General features: G+C 42.4%; 1 long non-coding RNA gene across 1 annotated transcript; it reads right to left on the bottom strand.

Annotated features, from left to right (window-relative positions):
* Positions 1 to 19,839: 19,839 nt before the first annotated feature.
* LOC129603375 (uncharacterized) lies at positions 19,840 to 23,586 on the bottom strand. The gene is made up of 2 exons (XR_008693161.1): positions 23,262 to 23,586; positions 19,840 to 22,931 (listed from the first exon to the last, which is right to left on the bottom strand). It is a non-coding gene; the product is annotated as an uncharacterized LOC129603375 (long non-coding RNA).
* Positions 23,587 to 27,160: the final 3,574 nt, after the last annotated feature.

The following is a 27,160-nucleotide window of genomic DNA, read 5'->3' as shown; positions in this document are numbered from 1 at the left end:
CTTTCTCACCCAGACTCTAAAACTCAGAACTCAGTTGTGTTTTGTATTGTTTACTGTCCTCCTGCTCCATATTCAGAGTTCTTAACTGAATTCTCTGAATTCTTATCTGACTTAGTTCTTAGCACAGATAAAGTCATTGTAGTGGGAGACTTTAACATTCATGTAGAGGTTGACAGGATCTGTCTCAGCACTGCTTTTAACTCATTAATAGACAATATTGGTTTTACTCAGCAGGTAAATGAACCCACTAATCGTTTTAATCATACCCTCGATCTCGTCCTGAAATATGGATTTGAAATTGATAATTTAATAGTTCTTCCCCAAAACCCTCTCACCATCTGTGCGGTCACATTTCCTGTTTTGTTTTGAAAGACTTCCTGTTCCAGTCACATCACAGCTGTTCTCACACCATCGCCGGTCCTCATCATGCACACCTGACAGTAATCAGTTTTCAGCTCCAATACTTAAGCACCAGATCTCACACTAGTTAGTTGCCAGATTGTTGCGTGTACTCATCACTTTCCAGCATTGCTGTATTAGCTTACCTTGATCCTGATCTTGTTTCTACTCCTGATTCCTGCCTGCTCCTTGCCTGTACCTTTGCTGAGAAAACCCGGTAACGTACCTGACTGTTTTAACCTGAGACCGCCTGATCCTTATCTGTACCTCTGCCGTGCTTACATGTTGACAACCTCGCCTGGACCTGAACCAGCCTGCTCTCTTTGTACTGTCGCTGAAGCTCACTCGTGTATGACCCTGCCTGCCTTGACCACTATTGTACCAATAAAGTCTGTCTCCAGTGAACCACCGGTGAAACACCTTGTCTGACGCTGTGCATGTGGGTCCGATATCTCCGTGGTTCTGACACACACTTAATGCAATTCATTAAGTCTTTATTTGAAACTGGGTATGTAATTAACACTTTTTAATAATGCATTTCCATTTGCAGAATGCTTTTTCAAAATGCATATTGAATTGTCAATTGCAGAATGCATTTTCAAAACGTATATTGAATGGTCAATTCCAAAATACATTTTCAAAATGCATATTGAATTGCCAATTGCCGAATGCATTTTCAAAATGTATATTGTATAGTCATTTGCAAAATGCATTTTCAAATTAAATGATCAAATAGCATATTGAATTGTCAATTGCAAAATGCATACTACAGACTACAAAAAAACATGACAATACAAAATTCAATTTATTAAGTTTTTATTTAAACTTTTAATTAATACAACTGGGTATTAAATTGTCACTTTTAATATTGAATTGTAAAATGCATTTTCAAATTACATGACCAAATTGCATATTGAATTGCCAAATGCAAAATGCAGTTTTAAATTGAACGACAATATTGCATATTGAGTTGCCAATTGACGAATGTATTGTGAATTGGATTTTGAGTCTAAAACTTCCGTATTGAAACTTCCCCCAGAGTAAAACTATTTCAGGTTTTCACGCCAGCATTCCTTGGTAATCCGCCCCCACACTGGGATCAGGGAGGAGAGCAAGGAGGAGGATGTGTCTCCTGATTTGCTTGCCATCATTAGTAGCATCAGCACTGACAAAGCCACCAGCCAAGGTGGGAGTCACTAAAACACAGAGGAATGCAATATTTCAGCTTTAAAAATTGTACAGTACAGTAGAGGATTTATTTGTTACGTAAAATGGATAGAATTTATTCCAAATAAATAAATGCATTCAGCACCTTTATTGTCATTGCTTTCACAGTAAGTAACTTTATTGTGCCCTTCCCCCACCTACACTCTCATTCTCTGGATTAACTACTCACAGACGACAGTCACACTTAATTTGCTCTTTCACTGAGTGACTTCAGTGGTGTGTGGGTCTACAGAGGAGGCGTTCAAGTACAGTGGCTTGCAAAGTGCACTCAGGGGTTAATACAACTAATAAGGGCTAGTACGTGTGGACAGGGGCACATCTATTGATATTTGGAACGGTTTCTGTGTGGATACATCATTTTAAAAACAGGAAAACATATAGCACTGGGTCTGTTAACAAATTCATTCTGGGCTTAGAAGATGAAAGTCTAATTATAAAAACACGCTTGTCTTATACAAATATTGCTGCCAGAACTATACCATAACGAGGAGATCTAACTAGCACCTGTGATTCTCCCTCCTATCATCTGACCTCATCTGTTGACGTCTCTTTGTTTCTTTACTGTCTTTAGCTTTTCAGCTGTATTGTGCTTGTTTGATTGCAGTCTGACCAAAGTTTAATTCATTACTAGAACAATGCACAGTCTTTGTCCCCACAATACATTTTCTTTAGACACTACTGTATGCCAAATATTGACACTATTTTTAAATTCAGAATGAATGTATTTAGAGTTAAATTTCTCCCTCCTCGGCTGTCAGACTGTGGCGCATTGTTCACCCTTCCTCAGCGTCACCCTCCACCCATCTGCCCCTTGCTTTTCCTGACTGGATGGCTGGCTGGCAAGTGACAGGATTGACAGACGAGGCCTGCTCCAGGGTTAGGATCATGTTGGCGGGGAGTGAAGTCTCCCGGCGGTGTCAGCCATCATAGTGCCAGTTCTATGTCTAATGAGGGAGACTGCTGTTCCTGGTGTCAGGAATCGGTCGACAAATCAGTAGTGCATCAGTAGGCCTACCGCAAATGATATGTTGACAAATGCAGATATTTCACTTTTAATTGACACTAAGAGACAGAGATGATCCAGCTGCCAAGGCTACTGAAGAGACAAGGACAACACGGAAGAGAGAAACAATGAAAAGGGGAGAGTGCATAAAGGAAGGTAGGGGGGTAAAACAGTGTCAGAGAAGAGAAGACGTTGGAGTAGGTCTTGGAAGATGTTTAATATTTACACAGGTTGTCATTTTTTCTATGTGTTATGGTTGAGGGGAAGCAGAAATGGGGGTGAGATTAGAGGTGTATGTTTCTGAGACTTGACAGCACAGATAGATGCTGTATGATACAGCAGCCTTACAGCCAACTGATGCCTCTAAACCCTGACAAAACTGGGTTTCCTCTTTAAAGGCTTCTGTCTCAACTGTGCCTGATAAAGGCTGCATTTGTAAAATTTTTATTGATCTTATTTTTATAGCACTGTTGTTATTTTCGTGAGCAATAAAATTTTTTTAATACTTTTTAAATTTTTTGGGGTGCAAACTTATGTTATCTAGTTGCTTCACTAGCTCAGTGCATAACTTTAAAAAACAAAAACATTTTCAATATTCAGGCAGCAAGATCAATAACAATACCATAAACGTAACATGCATCCCAACAATTAAGTCGAGAATCCCTCTACAAGGAAAACAGCATTGTATTTGTTTTTTATGTGTTTCATTGACACAAAAAAATTATGTTTCCAATCTGGTCCCTCTGACTTATTCCTAATGCATGGGTTACGATGATATTCAGACTGGCACAAATGACTTTTTAATTCATAAATGTCACAGGTGACAAATAATATCATTGAATAGTTAAGGTGAAAATCCTAAAACAATGGTTCTTCTCAGTCTATTTTTCCTTCCCATAAACTTCATGAATGCAGTTTAAAGAATGAGGTAATTGGATGACATCACCGGAATCAAAAAGTCCAATTAAACAAGCTGAGTAGTAATGATGATGTCTGTTCCCAGCCCACAGGTACACGCTGGTAATTCAGTAACATGAAACATAAATTAAAAAGTTAAATCTTGTGGGTTCATCAAATGGATTTATTATTTGTCATAAATCCTAAAGCATAAATATAAGATAGAATTCTTTCTTCAGTAGTTATTTTACACCCTCAAGCTTCTGTAGCAGACTTTCTAACCTTTTTAGGCTTGTGGTTAATGATCTGGTCCACTAGAGGGCACACATAAGCTGCAGCAGTGATTGAGGCTGGTAAAAGAGACAACGTCCGAGTTTCAGCATGTTTATTTAATATCCTTGGGCTTTGCGCATCAGATCAGTTTAAAGAACTAACCCTTCCAATCTCCATCCCTCTCTCATGAATAAAGCTGTGGCCCTTAGTAGAAGTCTGCAGTGTCTCTTGGCAACGCTAGACTGCTTTCTCAAACCTAACACACAGCCACTCAGAAACACACACAAGAAAAGCACATGGGTAATAGTTAGGGTCACATAAGCATCATCATTAGACGTCCAGCTGTCAGCCACTTTGTTGCATTCTACATTGAATGAGTGGGTGAGAATGATGCAGCGTTGTCAAATAATGACTCAATTGCATATGATCTGATCAGTTAAAAAGACTCTTCAACTCTTTAGTGTTTAATGGAAATCAAGTCAGATAGACTTAAAGTGCTCTAGGAGTCAAACACAGTCTGGGATGAATTGCTCCACTTGAAGAAGACAAGTGAAGAGGACCTGCTTTCTCACGGAGTTTGAATTTAACTTTCACACAAAGACAAGTGAGAATATTTACTCTGCTGATTAATTTGTGGTTAACTGTGAATGTTGGTGTGTATGATTATGTGGGGGGGATGGTAATGTGCACCCTTGGGCAAAGCTGATAGAGAGGGAGACATCCCTCATTAAAGTAATTAGACCTGCAGGAGAGGATCCTGTAGCCCAGAAATAGATTTGCACACCACATCATACACACACACACAGCTTAACACTCACACACCAGTCTGTGAATGTAAGGACCTCTCATATTGATAGAAAACACACATTCAGAAATGGACACCCACACATACCGTCATTCACATAATCTTAAATCTGTTTCCTAAAAATCAGTGTTTTTGCTTTAAATCCAAGTGTTATTAATGGGAGAGCTGCCAACAGCTCTCACACTATTGTTTTCTTCGCTCTTCATCACAGTGCTTCGAGGCTTCCAGCATTCACTGTATTGAGATCTGAATCTGTATTATTATCTTTCTCCTGTATGTTCTTCTGCATCTAACTGGTCCCGCATACTTTTAGCTACAGAAACGATTCTAATATCAAAATGTTCAGCTTTTTCAGGAGAAGTGTGCAATTATTTTTCTCATTCATATGTTTCATATCCAAATTCTCTTTCAGCTTTAACTACTGTACGCATGCTTTAAGCTACAGACACCATTTGAATATCTTTTTTTCGTTTATCGTTTTTTTAAAACAGAACTTTTTTCTCTAACTTGTCACTACAGCCACAGTTTTCACTTCACTTTCATGAACATATTTTTTCACTTAGTCATAGTCATACATGTCTTCTTTCTAATGATGTGCCTGGTTAAGTTCAGTTTGACTGAGAAGTCAAGCTCCTAATGCTCAGTCTCCACAACAGCTCTGTGTATATTACTGATGAGCAAATTATATATATGCAAATTTATAGCACAATGCTATGTGGGTAGGGCACCATAACAGAAACTGGTGTAAATAGGAGTGACTCTTCACATTTACATCAGCATTACACATTAAATATGTTGTAAATATCAACATTTGTCTAGGTGTACACATTTGAAACTGTTGCAACATTCAAGTCTTTGCTTAAAATAAATATTTATCAAGAGCTAAGATATGCCAATTGACTAGCAGCTAATTCTTATGCTAATCTGTGAGAATATCTGTGTTTTATAAAGCGGACAACCCCAGAGATTGTTTCTTTTTGGACACTAATTTAGCAGAGTACAAACCTTATCCGTTTTATTTATGCACATTCAGCTCTGCAAATTTTTCTTTGCAGATCTAAACAGCTATGCATTCAACTCATCAGGTAGTTTCAGTAATGTTTTAATTGATTAATTACAAATAGTTAATTAGATTATTTTACAGTATACAGTAATAAAAAACAACACTGCCTCCCTCAAAATCTTTTCACAGTAAAAGCAATCTAATTGCTTATTACCATGTTTTCTGCTTTTGACTGGATAGTTACTGGCACTGTTTTAACTACCAGTTAAGCACACACATCCCCCAAATTAAAGCACAAGTCAAAACCATTAGCTTTCGTAGAAAGGTTTTCAACTACTGCAGCTTTTTCCTTATTCACCACTCATATCCTGTGGCTCAATGGTATAAATCCTTGACCCGGGAGTAGGAGATCTAGTTTTGATTCCCATTGGAGGCATGTTTATGCATTCAGTTCTTAATATAACTACATTGATTTCCTTCAGATAAATTGAGTTATGTATTTAATATATCAGCAACTTTCATCTATATCAGGGGTGTACACACTTTTTCAGGCTAAGAGCTACTTATGACATGACCGAGTCAAAATGATCTACCTCCTACTAAAAATGCAAAACACACTGATTATAAATATATTGAGAATTATTTATTTTATAAATACTTATCTATAGTATATGCAACTATACAACTCTATACATTTTTCCTACCTTACTCTGATGACTTGCACTGAATGGAATCAGCCGTGGATGCATAGTCCGGACAGTAACTGTTGATAGCCAGCCTCAAGCAGACTTCCAGATGCACATCAGTCATGGTGGAACGGTACTTGGACTTAATGATCTTCATGTGGGAAAAGGCTGACTCACATAAAAAAGTGGAGCCAAATTATGCAGTCAAGAAGGTAGCACATGTCCTGATGTTGGGGTACTTTTCTTTTGTGAGTAAGTTCCAGAATTGTCCATGAGCTCTGGCCTTCAGCTGAATGTTGGCTTGAAGTGTCAAAATCTCATCCTCCACTCCAGAAGAGTTTAGGTGAAACAGGGTTGCAACTTTTGATGCCAGTGAAACAACCTCAGCATCTTCCTGGAAAGGGTAGCAGATGAATGTAGCGACTGGCTCAAGTAAAGCAAAGTCTTGAAAGTGTCTGTCGAACTCTGACAGACAATTGTCAATTTGCTTTATGTAACGTGCACTGTCAAGCTGCGCACATGACTGCTCTTGTGTCTTCAGTTCTGCCGCGAGGTTCTGGAAGTTTGCAAAAATCATGGCGGTGGAGCTTTGAGGAGAGATGTTACATTTTTCACTTGAAAGCATTAATTGAGCTGATTATACTGATCACAGTTTTGTCCTTTCCTTGCCGCTCTAGATTCAGGTCATTCAGCATGTTGGTCAGATCGGTTAAGAATGGCAAGTCCAGCTGCCACTGATGGTCATTTAGTTGGCTATAATCTGCATGTTTACCTTCACGGAGAAACTCCTTAATCTCCGGCAAAAGCTCTCGAAATCTGCAGGAATTTCCCCCGACTTAGCCATCTCACGTCGGTGTGCAACAACAACTCAGAGTGGTCGCACTCAGCCTTCTCCAGATGTGCACGGAACAGCTGTCGTTAAAGAGATCTGTCCAGAATAGAACAGGCAATCTTTGTTGCCACATCCATTATCTCTCTCATGTTGAGCATTTTTGCACATAATGCTTGTTGGTGTATAATACAGTGGTAACTGAGGGAGTCCGAAAAATCATTGTCCTCCCTGCACTTGGCGATACTGTAAATCCATTCGAGCGGCCAACCATGGCGGGTGCACCATCTGTGGTGATGGACACCAATTTGCAGACTGGGAGCTGGGTTTTCTTGATAAAGTTTTTGAAAGACTAAAATATGTCCTCCCCTCGGGTTTGTTCTTTCATGGGCAGTACTGTCAACAGCTCCTCTTTTGCAGTCATGTCAGTAAACACCATTCGAAAAAAAAGCACAATTGTGCTGTGTCACTCACGTCTATAGATTTTTGTAGTTTTAGATGTTTCGGCAACTTGTAACTATTCTTTAAGCTCTTGAGCTCTATTTACCTATTTTGATACATTCAGCTATATTTCATCAAATTCAGCAATTCTTTAAATACTTCCTTCATTTTAGCATTTCTTGAATTCAACTGCTTCAACAGCTTCTTCTGAAAATATTCAGCTCTGTTTAAACAACTCCCAGTTCTGTTCAGATACATGTAATCATACTTTATGTGCTTAAGCTACTTACAGATATGTTTTAAATGTTTCAGCTGTTTTCAGCATTTCTTCAGCAATACATTCAGCGTTGAAGCATTCACTGTGCATTTTCTTTTGGAAATGCTTTTTCTAGTGTTAGCATTGGTATTTCCTTTTTGTATGTAATGTTTTTAATAAATCATAGTCATATTTGTTTTCTTTCTAATAATGTGTCTGGCTATGCCCTCAGACCTACACTTCTTTGAGGTCGCTATCGACCTCAAAGAGCAGAGAGATTGTAGCAATCCATGTCTGGACCTTGGACACTGTTTCCTCTCACAACAGAACTGTGAATTTAACATAAACAACACACATATGGCTAAGTGCACATCAAATAACCATGGATACTTTTAGGTGACACAACCTAAATCTCACCAGTCTCCTCCACCACCTTATCAGTAAACAGACCAAGACTTGTCTCATAATAACTTGTCTCTACCAAGACTCACTTCATTGACTCTCCCACTAGCCCAGTAGATCTGGACTGAAACCAGGAAAGTGAAATAATAAAAGGAAAACTCTTCAATTGGACACAAGTTCTGGTTCAGATGCACCAGAACTGCCATGAAACTGATGCCATTGTATTATGTAAACAAAATGCTATTATTTGATATTAGATTGATTTCTGTATGATGTTCAATGCCTGACCTACAGATTTGCCAGGAAATTCCGCAAGAACAACATAGGAACTTCAACTTATCACCATGCTTTCCTTTTATGTGAATGTACAAAGTTGAAATACAGATACTCAACTTCTTTACTTCTTTTAATCTGTGCAACATACATATAGGATATGTCCATCAGTGATTGGAAGTTCTGTTCTTTCAACTGACTCGGATCTTTAAGTCTCGTTCAGTAAAGTGAACGAATCATTTCGAGTCAGTCATTTTGTTTATTTACAGCAGGTGGCGCTGTGGGCGTTGTAATAATGGCCGCGATTCTCAAACACTATATACTGACCACTAGCAATTCAAACCATATGAAAACCTAGCAAATACGCGCCACATTAACGTGACTTATGTCCTGCATCTTCCCTGCCATTGTTGTTTAACAGCGCGACAGTTGCTTGGTAGCGGTAGGAACTGCTCGCTACAGAGCCTGCGCGGCTCGGCTGTCACGTGACTAGTGAGTGAACGAACGACCTATGGAAACGAGTCCCAAAAGAACTGTAGTACTTGGTGCTCGCCACAGAGCCTGAGCTGTGAACGATGAACTATGAACGAGAATGATGAACTAAACCGCGCAGCCAAGCTCCCTTTTACATGACGGCTGGTAAAGTGAAAGTAAAACTTATTTTGACAATTAGTGAGACTTTTAAAGCACAAAGTAACAATAAGTTCCCTAAAATATTTACCTGGTGCATTGGTGCATTTATCTTGGCCAAAACGTGACATAATAATAATAATAATAATAAGTATTATTATTATTATTATTATTATTATTATTATTATTATTATTATTATTATTATTATTATTATTATTATTATTATTATTATTATTTCATCCATCCATTTTCATCCGCTTATCCGGGGGAGCAGCAGTCTGAGCAGAGAGTGCCAGACTTCCTTCTACCTGGACACTTCCTCCAGTTCTTCCGGTGGGAACCCAAGACGATCCCAGGCCAGCTGAGAGACATAGTCTCTCCGGCTTGTCCTGGGTCTTCATCGGGGCCTCCTACCGGTGGGACATGCCCGGAACATCCAGGTGTTCAGGAGGCATCCGAACCAGATGCCTGAGCCTCCTCAACTGGCTCCTCTCGATGTGGAGGAGCAGTGATTCTACCCTGAGCTCCTCCCGGGTGACAGAGCTCCTCACCTTATCTCTAAGGGAGCGTCCAGCCACCCTACGGAGGAAGCTCATTTCAGCTGCTTGTATCTGTGACCTTGTCCTTTCGGCATGACCCAAAGCTCATGACCATAGATGAGTGTATGCACGTAGATTGACCGGTAAATTGAGAGCTTTGCCTTTCGGCTTAGCCCCCTTTTCACCACGATGGACCGATACACCAACCGCATTACTGCAGCCGCCGCACCGATCCGTCTGTCAAACTCACGCTCCTTCCTTCCCTCACTCGTAAACCCCAAGACCCCAAGATACTTGAACTCCTCCACTTGGGGCAGGAACTCTCCTCCAACCTGGAGGGAGCAAACCACCTTTTTCCATTTGAGAACCATGGCCTTAGATTTGGAGAAACTGATTCTCATCCTAGCCGCTTCACACTCAGCTGCAAACCGCACCAGCGCACGCTGGAGGTCCTGGTTCGATGAAGCCAAAAAGACAACATCATCCACAAAAAGCAGAGATGCTATCCTGTGGTCCCCAAACCAGACCCCCCTCCGGCCCCTGGCTGCGTCTAGAAATTCTGTCCATAAAAATAATGAACAGAACCGGTGACAAAGGGCAGCCCTGCCAAAGTCCAACATGCACCGGGAACAGGTCTGACTTACTGCTGGCAATGCGAACCAAGCTCCTGCTTCGGTTGTACAGAGACCGAACAGCCCTTAGCAAAGAGCCCTGGACTCCGCACAGGATGTTTGGATGCCTTCTCCAGATCCACAAAACACATGTAGACTGTTTGGGCAAACTCCCACAAACCCTCAAGCACCTTGCTGAGGGTATAAAGCTGGTCCAGCGTTCCACGACCAGGCTGAAAACCACATTGTTCCTCCTGTATCTGAGGTTCATCGGCCGAATTCTCCTCTCTAGTACCCTGGCATAGACTTTCCCAGGGAGGCTGAGAAGTGTGATCCCCCTATAGTTGGAACACACTCTCCTGTCCCCCTTTTTGTAAAGAGGGACAACCACCCCGTTTGTCCAGTCCAGAGGAACTGTCCTCCTCGTCCACGCGATGTTGCAGAGGCGTGTCACCCAGGACAGCCCCACAACATCCAGAGACTTGAGGTACTCAGGACGGATCTCATCCACCCCCGCTGCTCTGCCACGGAGGAGCTTACTAACTACCTCGGTGACCTCAGCCTGGTGATGGGCGAGTCCACCTCTGAGTCCCCTGCCTCTGCTTCCTCAGCAGAAGGCATGTCGAAGGGGTTGAGGAGATCCTCAAAGTACTCCTTCCACCATCCAATAACATTCCCAGTTGAGGTCAACAGTTCCCCACCTCCACTGATAACAGAGTTGGTAAAGGACTGCTTTCCCCCCTGAGGCGCCGAACAGTTTCCCAGAATCTCTTTGAGGCAGAGCGATAGTCCTCCTCCATGGCCTCCCCGAACTCCTCCCAGGCCCGAGTTTTCGCCTCTGCAACGGCACAGGCTGCAGCACACTTGGCCTGCCAGTACCCATCAGCTGCCTCAGGAGTCCCACAGGTCAACCAGACCTGGTAGGACTCCTTCTTCAGCTTGATGGCATCCCTTACCTCCGGCATCCACCACCGGGTTCGGGGATTACCACCACGAAAGGCACCGGAGACCCTGCATCCACAGCTCAGAACGGCCGTGTTGACGATGGAGACGGAGAACATGGTCCACTTGGACTCTATGTCTCCAACCTCCCTCGGAATCTGGTCAAAGCTTTTCCGGAGGTGTGAGTTGAAGGTCCGTCTGACAGAGGGTTCAGCCAGGCGTTCCCAACAGACCCTCACAATACGTTTGGGCCTGCCAAGTCGTTCCAGCCTCCTTCCCTGCCAGCGGATCCTACTCACCACCAGGTGGTGATCAGTTGACAGCTCAGCCCCTCTCTTCACCCGAGTGTCCAAAACATATGGCCGAAGGTCAGGTGAAACGTCTACAAACTCTATCATCGACCTCGGGCCTAGGGTGTCCTGGTGCAATGTGCACCGATGGACACCCTTATGTTCGAACATGGTGTTTGTTATGGCCAAATTGTGCCTATCACAGAAGTCCAATAACATAACACCATTTGGGTTCAGATCAGGGAGGCCGTTCCTCCCAATCACGCCTCCCCAGGTATCACTGTCGTTGCCCACGTGGGCATTGAAATCTCCCAGAAGAACAATGGGGCCTTCAACTGCTGCCCAATCCACTTTGCACCGGCCCCCTACGGTTCCTCCTGCGGATGGTGGGTCCACTTGAGGACGGTCCCACGTCGCTCCTTCGGGCTGTGCCCGGCCGGGCCCCATTATTTCCACGGGGCCCGGCCGGGCACAGCCCGAAGGAGCGACGTGCCACCAGGCGCTCGTATGCACCTTAAAAAGGAATCTGGTTTTGTGTGCATTGTTCTTCAGATTTGAACAGAGGGCACTGAACCACAACAAGAATTCACAACATTAGAAACTGATTTGGTTTTATTGCAAGAAAGTTGTTATGTTGTTCATAACTAGTAACTTATTGAAATGACATCTGGCATTGACTAGATTGCTACAAGCGTGGTTTCAGCTTTAAAACAAACCTGGTGCCCCAACTTTGAGGAATATTAATGTTTCTGCATTAATATCAAACTATTAATTTGAATCCGCTACACCTTTCACAATTTAAGTGGCAATGCAATTATTATCTTTAACTGCACCATTTTTGCTTTTGAATAATAAATTGTGACTCTTTAACGACTATTTAGCGACTATTTTGTTGTTTAGTAATCACTCACACAACGTCTAAATCCTTTCAAGTAAAAGCGCCAATGCTATTTATTACCTCAAATAGCAAGATTTTTGGTTCTGACTGGTTAATTATGACTAGTTATTAAACTATTACACAGTTAAGCAATTAATTACAAATACTTTCTTCAAATCCTTTCAAATTAAAAAGCTAGTCAGCTTTTGCATGATTGTCAAGAATGCACCTTGGTAAACTCTTTAATCATTGACATGTCATGTTTTTACCTTGGTCAACTTTTTATTCGTCATCATTTTAATCGCTGTCATCGTTTTAATTCAATGTCATCATTTTAATTCAATGTCATTGATGTCAACATTTTGTCGTTTTTATCGTTTTGTCGTACTCAACTTTTTGACGTCTGCAGCTTAATCAGTATTTGGCATTGTTGTTGCACCTCTACCACATATTTTTTTGAGAAATTAACTTTTTTAGTTATAATTTCAAACTCTCCATTACTATGTCATTTCAAAATAAAGGCATGAAATAAAACTAAATTGAAATAGTAAATTCAGCTTATACTAGGTAAATACGATTTAGTCATTACCCACTACTACATCCAGCATGTCCTTTCAAAATAAAGTACTTTTATTTTTAAAATGTCAAGAAGCTGAATTGAAAATTTATATATTTGCCTTTTCATTCAGTCAGTGAGACTACTGTAAAAATTAGTGCAGTGTAGAGTTAGTGGACATTTATGTCTATAAGCAAAAGCTGTAGTCTGGCTCTTATGGTCAGTGCATGTGTCACAAATAAACCATATAATAATTCACAGGAATGTGAAATGTGTATGTAGCTGGCCATCTTGTGGCTATCTTATGTATTAGCATGCTCCAGAAACCCAGCCAGAACAGGTAAGAGCACTCCAGTCTGAGGTTGGACGTAATAATAAAATTAATATTGAACCAATTAGATTTGGGTATTGTTGTTGTAGTGCTAACCTAAATATACAGAATTGCATAGTTTATAGAATGGCAATCTTGGCCTTGTTGAATTGAAACAGTATAGATTATGATCAATAGCTATAGTTTAATTGTTAGTGAATTTTGGTTGGTAAATCAGTGATAGTGTTACATTCTATCATGGGAAGATGGTAGAATGTGTCTTGGAGGGTTCCGGCGTACTGTGGGATTCAAGTCAGAGCCACAGATAATGCAAGTAAAATAATTAAAGGTTCTTTAACAAAGCAGGGCGTGTACAACCAGTACCATGACCAAAAACCCTCCTGTACAATAACAACCAAAATATGGGTACATAATATACACCGGTTACGGCTAACAAGATCTTAGCTTGGTAGACACATTACTTGACTCCGCACGTCTTACATGTAACACACTGCATGACTAACACCAAGGCCATGTTACAACAAACAGAATCGAACCGTGACAGCAACAGAGTCCTCCTTTTTTTGGTCTCCTCCAATAATCCAGTGAAAAAAGCCTCAATAAAACTCTATCCTAATCTCCTGCAAGGTCAAACAATCTGTCATTTTCTTTCTTTGTCGACTATAGAAAGAATATAATATATATATAATATAATACCACATGCTCTAATGTTTCACCCTCACCACAATCAAACTGCCTGTCTCATGTTTCCTCATCATCTTTGGTGTGCAATTGAGTCCCGTGTGGCCAAATCGCGATCTGCCCCAAATGTCATCCCTGGTCCTATTTCCACTACACCCAACTATCCTTCCTACCTTCCTTTGAATCTTGTAATTAAACTTACCCTTTTCCCCTTTATTACACTCATCCTGCCAAACAGATAAGTTGTCGTTAACTCTTTCATATGACATATAATTTAGTTCTGGAACAACAAAAGAAATATATATGTATGTATGTATAAACTGTAATATAATCACTATACTTTAACCCAATATATCTCACAACTTCTTCATCCCCACTATATCCCTCGCTCCTTTTCTCCATCAGTCTTAAATCCACCGCTGCCTCCTCCCAAAGCCACGAAGGTTTTCCAGAATATGTTATTGTTGTCCTTACTTCCTATAGCTAATCTAGATGATAATCCACCCAAATCTCCTGACTTGTCCTTTATTTTTTTCTTGACATGGCATTAACAGATTTGTAAGATGGTTCTTATTGTGACCTCTTAGATTCACCCAGTAGGTAGCTATTATTGTTTAACGCAATAACAGACTGTGTAACGGACTACATAAACTTCTGCTGTGAAAACACTGTTCCCACCAGGCGGGTTCGGTGTTTCACTAACAGCAAACCATGGGTCACCCCTGATATTAAAGCTCTGCTAAAGGAGAAGAAGAGAGCATTTAAATCAGGGGACAGGGAGGAGCTGAGGAGGGTGCAGAAGGAGCTGAGGAGGAAAATCCGTGAGGGGAAGTCCAGCTACAGGAGGAAGATGGAGGAGCAGCTGCAGCAGAACAATGTCAGTGAGCTGTGGAGGAGCCTGAAAACCATCTCAGGCTTCAAAGCTCCACACCCACAGGCTGAGGGGGACCTGAGCTGGGTCAACGAGCTGAACTCACACTTTAATAGGTTTGACCAAGCACCCACTCACACCTCCCAGCAGCTGCCTCCGAACCTCTTGTCACCTCATACCACTGGATTACCAGCCCCCACAGCCCTTCACACCTTTACACAAAGCCCTCTACCCTCAGCCCTGACGACTGGTGACTCATCCCAACCACACCCCCTCACTTCACACCACACTGAGTCACTTCCTCAACCCCTCATTTCACACCACACTAAGACACTCCCTCCACCCCTATCCTTCTCCAGCACCCAGGTGAGAAGTGAGCTCAGGAAGATCAAGGCCAGGAAAGCAGCCGGACCAGACGGCATCAGCTCCAGACTCCTAAAGTCCTGTGCAGGCGAACTGTGTGGAGTTATGGAGCATGTCTTCAACCTGAGCCTCAAGCTGAGGGTGGTACCACAGCTCTGGAAGACCTCCTGCGTGGTACCAGTGCCCAAGACACCGCACGCCAAAGACCCCAGCAGCTTCAGACCAGTGGCTCTGACATCACACCTGATGAAGACACTGGAGAGACTGGTCCTGGGTCACCTCCGCTCTGCAGTGGGAACCTACCTGGACCCGCTGCAGTTCGCCTACCGACACGGCATAGGAGTAGATCTCAAAGTCATCTTCCTCCTACATCGAGCCCTTTCCCACCTAGAGAAGCCCGGCAGCACTGTGAGGATCATGTTCTTTGACTTCTCCAGTGCCTTCAACACCATCCAGCCGATGCTTCTGAAACACAAACTGGAGGAGGCTGGTGTGGACCTTCATCTGACGGAGTGGATTATGGACTATCTCACAAACAGGCCTCAGTTTGTGAGAGCCAGGGACTGTGTGTCTGACACTCTGACCTGCAGTGTGGGGGCCCCACAGGGGACTGTACTGGCCCCCTTCCTTTTCACCCTCTACACGTCAGACTTCAGACACAACACGGACAGCTGTGTTCTGCAGAAGTTCTCTGATGACTCTGCGATCGTCGGACTGATCACCGATGATGACGATGCAGAGTACAGAAGACTCACTCAGAACTTTGTGGACTGGTGCCAGCGGAACCACCTCCTGATCAATGTAGGGAAAACGAAGGAGATGGTGGTGGATTTCCGCAGACAGCAGCCTGCTCTCATCCCACCGATGCACATCCAGGGAAGGGACATTGAGAGAGTGGACTCTTACAAGTACCTGGGAGTGCATCTGAACAATAAACTGGACTGGACTCATAACACGGATGCACTGTACAGGAAGGGTCAGAGCAGACTCTACCTGCTGAGGAGACTGCGGTCTTTTGGAGTGAAGGGGCCACTCCTGAAGACCTTCTATGACTCTGTGGTGGCATCAGCCATCCTGTACGGTGTGGTCTGCTGGGGCAGCAGCATCACAGCGAGGGACAGGAAGAGACTGGACAGGATCATCAGAAAGTCCAGCTCTGTCCTGGGCTGCACTCTGGACACGGTGCAGGAGGTGGGTGAGAGAAGGGTCCTGGCTAAACTGACATCCATCATGGACCAGGTCTCTCACCCACTGGAGGACTCACTGTCTGCTCTGGAGAGCAGCTTCAGTAGCAGACTGATCCACCCTCGCTGTGTGAAGGAGAGATATCGTAGATCCTTCCTACCTGCTGCTGTCAGACTGTACAATCAGAACTGTTGACCACATCCCACCACAGTCACTCACCCACTGCATCAGTGGTTTATATAGCAACCTGCTCTGCACAATATTTGTGTAAATCTGTGAACAATCATGTATATTGTTACCGGTACAAATCTTATACCCATTACTGTGCAATAACCCTGCAATGACCTCATACTCACTCTAACTGTACTGTACTGCTTTGTACTGTGCCAACACAAACTGTTCTGTACCTGTATTCTTGCTCATCTGTACTGCTGTTGTGAGAGGTAATTTCCCCACTGCGGGACTATTAAAGGTTTTCTTATTTCTTATTTCTTATTAACTGTTGTCTCCTCAACTCTAGCGGCATTTAGTTCATCTCCACCTGTGTAGAACTGATACTGTGTGGTTCTCATTGCTCCACTGCATAATCTAACAATTTGCTATCATATTACATCCAGTTTTCCCAGCAACGTTTTTGACCCTGAAGAGTATATAATACAACCATAGTCTATTACTGATCGTATTAGTCCATTATATATATGTCCGCTCCCCATTTCCGTCCCCTCAAATATCTCATTACGTTTAATATGCTTTTGTTTCTACAATTTTCTTAACATGTTCTCCCCAGGATAAACTCGTCAAACCACAGCCCAAGGTATTTAAAACTACTGTCACTTTCTATTGTTTGCCCATATAATTTGACTTTTTCAAATAGTTTCTTCATTATTCTATGCAGTTATTATATGATTTATGACTTATGTTTTGCTATCAATATCTTATGTTTTGTCTTACATCTGTTTTATGTATTTGACATTTCACCTAGATTGTTCAATGGTTGTCTTTGCCTGATAGACTCTGGACTCTAGCTCCCAAACCCAGGGCCGGGGAGTTGTGTCTTTCTGTCAGTTGAGACTTCCTCTCTGATATTCAGATGCCATCGATGCAGGTGTGAGAATGTATATATATCCACACACACGGCAACAGGGATGAGATGGTGCATGCAGTCTGATTGGTTTGTTGATGTGCACGATCAACATCCATGTTTTTTATTTTTCTTTATTTTTATAATAAATCACACAAAAGACAACTTTCTCATCTGCCTCTTTATGGGAAATTTCCACCACACTCTTCATTAAATGAGTTTTCCCTACTGAGAACCTGAAACCCCACTTCATCGCCCACCCTTTGGCTTGTGGGTATTTACAGGGAGGCAGAGAGCAGGATACAGGTGTGTGAAATTATCCTGATTGTAGGGAGAGTTTGTGGTGGAAATTTTCCATAAAGAAGTAGATGAGAGAGAGTTGTCCTTTTGTGCGATTTATTGAAATAATAAAGAAAATAAAAATAATGGGGAAAGCAAATAAAAAGCATGGATGTTGATCGTGCACATCAACAAACCAAAAACCAGCTGGGGAGATCATTGCACACACCACGAAGGTGTGATGCAAAGAGCCCACGATCCTCAAGTTGCTTCTGCCTTTTAGCTTCTCTGTCCGACTAGGGTGGAATGTCTTTCCAACCCAATCAAATTACATGCACCATCTCCTCCCTGTCGCAGTGTGTGTGAAGATTTTTACTTTCTCACATCTGCATCGCTGACGTCCAACTATCTGTGAGAAAGGAGCCCCAAGTCTCAACAGACAGAGACACAACTCCCCGACCTTGGGTTTGGGAGCTAGAGTTGAGAGTCTATCAGGCAGAGACAACCATTGAACAATCTAGGTGAAATGTCAAATGCATACAGTAAGACAAAACATAAGATATTAATTGCAGAACATAAGTCATAACTCGTATAATAACTGAATAGAAATGCATAGAAATAAGGAAGACACATAAAAATAAGGAAGAGACAATTTTTCCCATAACACTCCCCCCTTTTGATTACACATTAATCAAACCATAAAGGAATAAAAATTGTCAACATCACATTCTGTAATAATAAAAGATCCTTGCAAATGAAACAATAAGGGTATTAACTCATCAAGATTCAAAATACACCTTCACATAAAATGGAAGTAACTAAGGGACAAAAGGTTGGGAGCTGTTTTTGGTGGGTAGTTATACAAGAATAACTTCTGTATCGGCATGTGAAGAAAATGAGCCCATACCATCGTCAAAGTCATTAAGTGAGTTAGAGTTGGGGTTTTTGAACATAGTGCATTGTGTCATCTCATACGAGAGTGTTGCTGAGGTCGCACGCACGATGAGACCTCTAACCAGTGGGATAACGCAAAAACCAAACAAGAGAATCACAGCCATCTCAATTATAAAGGAAACAGCTGTGGGCATGAGAACAGATTTCCATTTTCCAGACATTTCGTCTAGCCAATTCCAAGAGGAAGAATCTATACCAGAGTTAGCTGAGATTCTGAAGGCCGTGTAGCGCCTTCGCCACAATACCATTAGAATCAGTGTTATTCAGGATGTAAGTACAACATGCCTCTCCAAACATAACACAAACGCCTCTTTTCTCTGCTAACAACGTGTCTACAGCCATTCAATTGTAATGTAATAAAGACAATTAATGTATGATAGCCATAGGTTTCCGGTGGGGTTCTGTTTCATATATTCTTAAGATAGATTTAATGCTTTCGGATCTTTAATTGTACATTTGCGTCTAGAGCGAATAGGAGATTCAGGGATTTAACCAGAATGATGATGCGTTTTGTCTCATAACCTCTGTCATCTGTAGATGAAGGATAAAAACTAATTGTAGCAGTGAATAAGTGATTGTGAGCAAATTAAACACCAAATCAACTTTAGGATATTTAAACTCAGTGTTGTGAATTATGTGAAATTTTCTCATTCAAAAGTAGTGTGTAAAGTTACATAAAAACATCATATGATAAAGGCAACAATCCAAGTAACATAAAATGAAGCCTAACAAAGCATGTTTACAATTGATGTCTCTTAACAATCTGCTTCTTCCTGTTGAACAGTAGCGTTAGATTGTTTCCAACCTGTGTGTTGATGTATTGCCAGTTCGTTGGAGTTCTTCAGGTTGTGATCAGCTGATCACAGAGACACATGGGATTCGTTATCACTGCCAGGTTTCCTCCCAATGTCGTCTGAGTCACTGTCACTCCCGTGATGTGAAGAGTCTACACGTCGTCCAGCGTCGGCAACTCAAGGCTGCTCGTGTGTGTGTTTTCTCAGGAACGTGTGTGTAGATGTATGGTCTGATAGTGTGATTCATCGGTGCAGCTTTAGGCGGCGCTTGGCTCACACCTTTAGCTGAACGGTCAACGCAGCCTCGCCTCAGTGCGTGCGTGAGCACAGCGAGGGTCGTCCTTCTCAGTTCTTTATGTCAGTGGTGGTTTTCTCCGTGGGATGTAGATGGATGGTCGTCTGTTGGATCTGGGACCTTCCTGCAGTGGATGGAGTGGATCCAAGTCACTCTCACTGCGATCTTTCAGCCGTGTGGGTCGTCAGAAGGACCTGGAAGGGGCCTCGCCATCGTTTGGAGTCCCAATGCTTCCTCCTGAAGTCCTTAACGATCGCCCAGTCCCCTGGTTGGATGGTGTAATGGTCCTGTCGCCTGTTTTCACCTGTTGGGAAATCTGAATTGTGGGGAAAAAGGTGTTTGGGCGGCACGGCTGCCATCAGGCCCAAACCAGACTCCATGGCTACAGGTGGAACCATTCGTCAGCCAGAGTCTGCGTTCCTGTGAGGTAGAAAATGTTTAAAGCACAGGGAGATGAGGAAGGAAAGGATAGAGAGAGTTGGAGAGGGAACAAGGATCAGGAGAGAAAACGAGGATCAGAGAAGGGAGGGGTTGTTGGGCAGCGACCTTCGCAGCAGCGTCTGCAGCTGCATGTCGGCAGAAACAAAGTCGTCACTGATGTTGGACAGTTACAAACAGCATTAGCTGTAGGCAGCAGGACAGCGTCCAGCAAAGCAGAACCTTATCATGATGTAAGATAGGTTTGCAATCAGACTTCAAAGCTTCCCATGCTTCCAAGGAGAACCAACGTGTGACAAGCATCTGTGGAGTCTGTAGATGGTAACAGACTCTCCTTCTGCTAGTTTACTAGCTTCAGTCAACGCGATCAACTCTGCAGCCTGAGCAGAGTAGTGTCTTAGCAAGAGCCAGACTTCAAGACGGACTCTTGATAGTAATGTTCAGCATGTTGAGCAAAGTGGTGTTGCATCTAAGCCATCAGGCTGTAGAACGTGGGATCTATTCCAAAAGAATCAAAGACACAGTATGAGGACAAAAGAACAGAAGTCGTACAACCTGATCTCTCATCCACTGTTTGAGTGAAAGCTCGCGTAGGGTCAGATCAGGAAGACCCAAGGTAGGAGCCAACTGAAGAGCAAGCATGAGGTCGGTGAACGTTGTTCAGCCTCAGACGTCCACGTGAGACAAGAAGTGGACGATGAAGACGTCTGCATCAGAACCCTGAGTGGGGCCTCAAAGACAGTAAAGTTAGGAACGAAAGTCCTACAATAAGAACAAAAACCTAGAAAAGACATCAGCTGTTTATACGTGCACGGTTTAGGCAGGTCTCAAATTGCTTTAAGTCTGTTGGGTGAGATGGATTTGCCATTAGCTGTAATTACAATGACCCAGAAAATAACCTTTGTCTGAACAAAGTGTAATTTAGACAGGCTCTCTTTGTGGCCTATAGCATCCAATGTTTCAGTAGCTTAGTGGTGTCTGCAGTAACACCATCTATGGCTTCCTTTAAGAGGGTGTTGTTGTTCACATGGTCTGTGGTCAGATTTAGGTGTGATGACCACTGGTTCACATCCTCTGATCAAACCTACATCATATCTGACTGTGAGCCACAGGGAAGCAGGGCTTCCTGTAAGGCTGAGTGTTGGGTCAGAGCGTCCTCTGAAAAATAAAAATAAAAACAAAAGTGTGTAATGTGTGTCATTAGAATGTGGAGGTACCCAGTTCACTGTTTGCTGCACATGACAGGCAGAATAAAAAAAAAAGTTTTCTAAAGTATGCAAAGTAGGTGAATACATCACATGGGGTCAGAAGTCGTTCACCAGTCTCCACCCCGTTGACATCTGTTCACGAAAGGACCCACGTCCTGTCATCTGTCTCCATCATGTTGTCACAGAGGGACGTGTGGAACTGTAGAATAAAAATAAAAATCTTTTTTGTTCGTTAGTAAAAGAAATCGCAAGCGCAGACCTGTGTTCATCCCAATAGAGGGAAGTTGAGGTCAGTTTGAGTGTGTGTGAAATCATAAACAGGCTGTGATGCAGCCTGTGTGAGGGCCTCAGTTACAGCCCCCCCTCAGCAGCTAATGATAAGAGCACAGCTGAGCTGAAGTTAACACCAACAAAAGAGGGATTATTTAGAATGTCTGTAGATGTAACCTGCACTCCGTCTGGAGTGGAAATAAATCAAATACCTAAACTACACATGGGATCTCTTCCTAAAAATTAACTGGGCATAAATTTGAAAGCAACAATAAATCTCAAGGTGTCTCGCTGTCAGATGTTGCATAAGACAGTGAAAAAATGAGTTTTCTTTAATAGTCTGGTACGTACAGTAATTATTATTACTTCTCTCTAATAGTCGTATTCCCTTTAATAGTCATTAATAGTCAGTTTCAGTCAGTCTTCCTATAGTCTGTTTTGTTTTTCTATAGTCTGGCCAGACAAACCTATATTGTGCACAAGTATTTTTAGAAACATGAAGGATTTTATTACTGAATTTGTTGCAAGTTAAAATAGTTTAAACCCATCAGACTGCAAAGTCATGCAGCAGTTGTCGTTTAGCTGTTTGTCATCATTGTAAAATCACTCTGTGGGATTCTTTTTGAGCAAAAAGTGATTCTTCATTGCGAGCAGATAAGCATGAACATGAATTTGAGCGTGTATCAGCTGTAAGCGTGTTTCTTCATTGCGTGTATGAATGTGTGTGTGTGTTTGCGGTACCGTCTTGTACGTCACGTGAAAAGGAACCGTCACCTTCCTCCTTCCCCAACCATCAGTCTGATGTGAGCGCCAGCGGGTGAAGCCTTTCAATGGGACAGTTGTTCCTCGATGACAGACCTTTCCTGGATCCTCGGTTGCAGCTCTATTGGGCCGATCACGTCTGAAGCCTCTCCTGTTGTTTCAACCAGTGTCTGTGTCAGAGCACGTCTTCTCTGCTGTTGCTCTGTCCTTGTTTTCCTTTGCTGATTGTCATAAGCAGGTGTCTGTGTCAGACACACACGCTTGTATTAGCTGGTTCATCTGATGAGCCCAGAACGTGATGGCTGCAGACGTTGTGAGAGTCGCTGAGGCGTCCATGCTGTGGTGTGTGTCCTCCAGCTGCTGTGGTGTCAGAGCTTCCACCCTGTTCTGGTTGTTGGTCGGCGCTTCTTCTCCTTCGGTTCTTCTGCTGATGGTGGGAAAGGAGTCCAGATCCGGATTTACCCTCATCACGCTCAGTTCTGCATTAGGACAAAGAGCAGAAACAATGGGAGCATTTGCTCTTGGCATGATATGTGTGTGTGTGGTGTGTGTGTGGCAGAGTGCAAACAATTCTTCCCCAGAGTTTTTATCTCCTTTTTTCCTGTTACTCTCATCTCTCTTTTGTTTCTTTTAGGGCTTTAGTTTTGATAGTTTTGCTTTTTCAAGTATTTTCTTTTGTCTCTAATTTTTCTTTTAAGGTGCGTATGTCCTTACACAAAGCGATTCTCCTTTTGAACCCATAACCAGTTTCCCACTCATGGAAACATGAAACGCACTAATAACCATATTAACTTTTTACTTTTAATTACCTTTAGTTTTGTACGGTTGCTGTCTGGTGGTGAAGACTCAAATTGCCCCGAACCCGTCTTTCAGAGTCCGGCGGTTTCCTGCCTTAGATTTTTTGTGTGTTCCGGCCGGAACCTTCCCAAAATGCCTTTTTATCGGACGTCTCCGTAAAAAGGGAACCAACCTGATCTGGCGACAGAGCCTTTCACGAAGTATTTCCTCAACGTTAGGCCCCTCTAGGCCCGGGTCCCTCGTATCTTGAAAATACTTCACTCTGCAAACGCACTCCATCTTTCAGAAGCCGTCTTTTATACTCAGTCCCCCATGTGTGGACCACGCACAGATCAAAAAAACATGTCTGTATCCTCAGTACAGACGGAAGCTCGGTTCCACGAGCCAAACCTTAGCAACCGCCGTCTCACCACCCAGAGCAGACTTTGACCTAATTAAGAACATGTATTATTGGGATTACTATATTTTTTTTCCTCGAAAAAAATAATTTTCCTAATCAAATTTAGTGTTTCAACCAAATAGAAGATTTCTTTTCTTTTTTTTTTCAACCAATTGAAATGTTTCAGCTAAATTAAAAATAAAAGTTCCAATCTTTTTGTTTTTTCCCGAATCAAAAGGAATCTCTCTCGCCGAGCCAAATTAGGATTTGAGTTTGAATCTGAGTTCGTGGATCTCGTCAGAGGCGATCCAGACGGGTGAGCAGTCCTCCCAGCTCTGAATGTCTGTAGAGGTTTGGAGGCTGAGCGACCCTAGTCCTCAGGACTATCGTCCCTGGTCACACCGTCCAGACGACCTGCCGCGGGATCCTGCCGACAACGCCAATTTCTGTGGTGGAAATTTTCCATAAAGAAGTAGATGAGAGAGAGTTGTCCTTTTGTGCGATTTATTGAAATAATAAAGAAAATAAAAATAATGGGGAAAGCAAATAAAAAGCATGGATGTTGATCGTGCACATCAACAAACCAAAAACCAGCTGGGGAGATCATTGCACACACCACGAAGGTGTGATGCAAAGAGCCCACGATCCTCAAGTTGCTTCTGCCTTTTAGCTTCTCTGTCCGACTAGGGTGGAATGTCTTTCCAACCCAATCAAATTACATGCACCATCTCCTCCCTGTCGCAGTGTGTGTGAAGATTTTTACTTTCTCACACCTGCATCGCTGACGTCCAACTATCTGTGAGAAAGGAGCACCAAGTCTCAACAGACAGAGACACAACTCCCCGACCTTGGGTTTGGGAGCTAGAGTTGAGAGTCTATCAGGCAGAGACAACCATTGAACAATCTAGGTGAAATGTCAAATGCATACAGTAAGACAAAACATAAGATATTAATCGCAGAACATAAGTCATAACTCGTATAATAACTGCATAGAAATGCATAGAAATAAGGAAGACACATAAAAATAAGGAAGAGACAATTTTTCCCATAACAGAGTTCACAGAGGGAAAAAAGGGAACCGGTGTGGTCCAGAGCAGGGGCGTGGCATGTGAGGGAAAGAGGTGATGGGATAACACTTGGCCAAATTATTATCAAGCACTACAGGGGTTTTTAATTGTGAATTGTTTAATCAGTCAACAATATAAAATGATTGTCCTTGTACCCCAACATTAGGTATATCAATAATAAATAAAGTGACAAAAGTTAATCAAATATGTTGCCTAATTGACAAATAGATGCAATCATCATGAGGAAAGAAATTTAATAATAATGTCTCAATAATGTCTAAAGTAATATTTCTAAGTCAAAATTACCGACCAAATGAGCACTGGTACAAATGAATAATATATTTTTTGTTAAAGAAACGAAAAAAAAAGAGACTGAAATTAAAACCTAAAACCATGTAGCTGCTTTCCACCAGTGTCCAAAGTGCTGCCTGATCCTTGCCTGCTGTGGTAGATAAAGCAGCAGGCTAGGTGCATATGAAAAGAATCATACATATTGAAACCACAGCAGGTCTGATCCTGCCCTCATTCATAATCCATATTTCTTAAGAGCAAAAAGAACAAAATAGCTCTTATGGTGGTGAGCTTTGGCATTCATTACAATGCATTGCCCCAGTGTTGCTTAGTTTCTAGCTCAGTGAATGTACAATAGGGGAATAAAGCTGTATATGCAAAGATTAATGCATTGTGTGCAAGGGAGGCTTTTTCCAGTGGGCAGATAGATTAGGTCAGATAACAAAGGGAAAGCAGTGATTGTTGCTGATTCTGAGGTGTGCTGCACCATAAAGTTAAAGCGCCTTAAGTTTGAACAAAACTAATCATAGTATTGACTATTTAACTTTCTCTATGTAAAGAAATACTAGTATTATTAAGTGGAATAAAATTGTCGAGTAGACTTTACCTACATTTTAAAGGAAAACTTCACCGGTTTCAATTAGGGTCGGGTAGTATTTAAGAATGACACTCAGATTCCTCCATAATTTATATGCAGAAAAGTTATCATTCATTCCTCCTCCAACACACGCTGGCGAATTATTTGCGATGGGCTCACAGACTACAACTAGTGTTTTGTCCATATCTGCCCCAGCAACTGTCGGACTGAGAGGGGGGCGGAGCCAGCCTGCTGGAGCACAAATGCTCAGTCCGCCACTGTTTTCCTCGCATACGCTTAAAACACTAATATTCAATGGCTGGAGGTCCCACTGTAGATTATTTAGAAAACAGCAAGTACTTCAGCACGCACAGCCTGATATTCGTTGTTAGTTGTATGAGTCAGAGTACAGCGTCGACAAGTTACGCTGTATGAGTACAAGGCTGCCTGTGAGGGTCCGGCACCTGCAGTAGAGAGCTGAGAGCTGGCGTTCGGGAGAGCATCATGTCTCTGTGCTGAGGAATAAATGATAATTTCTCAGCATAGAAATTATGTGTTACGAACTCGCCCCGTCGGTCCTGAACCGACGGAACCCTGAGACAGGAGAGGAGATGCAGTGGAGAGGAACAATGACTGCACCCGCTCCGAGCAGGGAAAACTACGGCTCTCACGGAGCCGGGAGGAGAACGCGCTCACACTGAGCGGAGGATTCAGGCACCACGGCCGACGTGCCTCCGGTACCGCGCGGACACGCCATGCTAATAAAACACTGAGTAAGAGGAAACACAGGAGAGGGAATACCCCAAATGCACAGCCCCACCCAGTCGAATAATTAACATGGTTTATTTAAATACAACAAAAAACTCACTGCACAGCTGGATCTAGTTCAGACACAACGGAAGGAAACTAAAAATCACTGCAGTGCAGGTAACGTCTACTAAGGACACTAACACGCTCCATACACTATGGGCTAAAACTAACATGAACACAAGACATAACTCAATACAACTAAGAACTAAATCACAGCACTGTCTAACAGGCTTAACAAAACACGCTCCGTAACACGGGCAAGATCCTAAAACTGAAACATAAAACACAAGACACTCACAAACCTTAACTGGTGAGACAGGACATCAAATGAACAAAAGGAACTCTACTTCTTTAACTCTCCCCTCTTTAAATATAACTTGGTGTAGCATCCAGCTACGACCGCGTACACACCAACAAGTGTGTGAACAAAAGACATGCCTTAAATACAACCAAAACAGGTGGGTCAACTAATTAAACAGGAAATGTAAACTCACAGACCCACACCAAAAAGCCCCAGGAGCACCTCTAGCGGCGCGGAAGCAGAATGTCACATTATGGCGCATTCTAAATATTACCTGAGGTAATTTTGGTCAACCCTTATAGAAAATCTGTGTAGTTTTCCTTTAAACCTTTCCCTAGTCTGTAATTTGTGTGTTTTCTAATTAACTGTGAGAGTTACAAATATGTATATTTATAAACCCTTTAAAGTCCTGTGTCCTCAGATCTCATCTGTTCTAATTGGCTGACTGACAGTAAGCGTACTGTGTCACTTATATCGAGTTATCG

This window comes from Betta splendens, chromosome 19 (genome assembly GCF_900634795.4).
Source record: "Betta splendens chromosome 19, fBetSpl5.4, whole genome shotgun sequence".
NCBI lineage: Eukaryota > Metazoa > Chordata > Actinopteri > Anabantiformes > Osphronemidae > Betta > Betta splendens.
Note: the sequence above shows the minus strand (reverse complement) of the source record. Positions and strands in the feature narration are given on the sequence as shown.